Source organism: Adiantum capillus-veneris, chromosome 14 (assembly GCF_014529385.1).
Source record: "Adiantum capillus-veneris isolate H3 chromosome 14, ASM1452938v2, whole genome shotgun sequence".
Taxonomy (NCBI): Eukaryota; Viridiplantae; Streptophyta; class Polypodiopsida; order Polypodiales; family Pteridaceae; genus Adiantum; species Adiantum capillus-veneris.
The window spans coordinates 39,813,781-39,815,039 of NC_140944.1; positions in this window are offsets into that span (position 1 = coordinate 39,813,781).

Here is a 1,259-nt window from a genome sequence, read left to right on the forward strand (position 1 = left end):
ACCTAAAAATGGAAAAATCAAACAAAAAACAATAAAGCTGTGTTTTTAATTAATTTTCTTAAATATTGGATTTTCACTTTGCTTTTTTAGCACATTTTGTTATTTTCTTTGATTTTTTCAATAAACAGGTCAAAAAATTAATAATAAATAACAAATGACTTAGATGGAAAAATTGAAGATACGTTGATGATCAGAAGGACAAGACAAACATGCACAAAAAAATTCAATCAAACCAGCAGATGGAAGCGGGAAGCCTAAATTAGGCGGCCAAGGCCTATTTTTGAGCTACAAGAATCTGATTGAGGAAATTTTTGAGTCTAATATAGATTTCACGGCCTAGTAGGACTAACAGGGGAAATCTCGGAAAAATGGTTCGGGAAACCCGAGGATAGATATCCAAGCTAGCCTAAAATCACCTCATTTTCACTTGTCACCCTTGGAGAGAGAGCTTTCGACCTTCTTCGCACGCGATTTTCGGAGTCCACAATCACTCGTTTACAGTGCCGTTTCACACGAGACATGAGGGGTAAGTTCTATACTTATAAATGATCCATTCTGTATGGCCGGTAGCTAGTCTAAGCCCAAGGAAAAAACCCTAGAATCGAAGCAGTGCACGAAGTCCTACGACCAAAAATTGACCATAGCGGCCTGTCAGTGCAACCAAATCGGACGAGACTTGAACTGTAGCATGCCCTATATAATAGAACACTTCGATATCAATAGTTGACCATTCGGCCATGATCGAGGGGGGTCCCAAGTAGAAAAGCTAGGTTTTTGGTAGATGCCACAAGTGGATTCTAACTCAACAGACAGCTTATAGACTGGGTCTATACACAATGTATATGGTTGGTTTCGTAAAACAATCAAGGCAAGATATTGAAAAGCAAAAAATAGCTCGAAGTCTACAAAGCGTCAAATTTGACATATGAAGGCAAAATGACTCCAAATGGGCCAAAATTGGATGGGTAGCTTCAGGACTATGTAGCGGACAAGTCCATAGCCTCAAAAGTGACTAACCAACTCCGCAGGCCATGTAGTCATAAAAATTGGTGAATTCAGAGCCGACAAAGCATGAAGTGATACTGACAAGACAAAACTTTATCAAATTCAATTTAGGACTTGTTTTAGGTGTATTGAATATTTTTAGATTACAAATTGTCAAGTTTAGTAAAGAAAGTTGACTGCTGTAAATAATCGTGATTATTTACTTTTGCAAATTTTTCGCTTGAAAATGGTACCATTACTTCATCTATCATTTG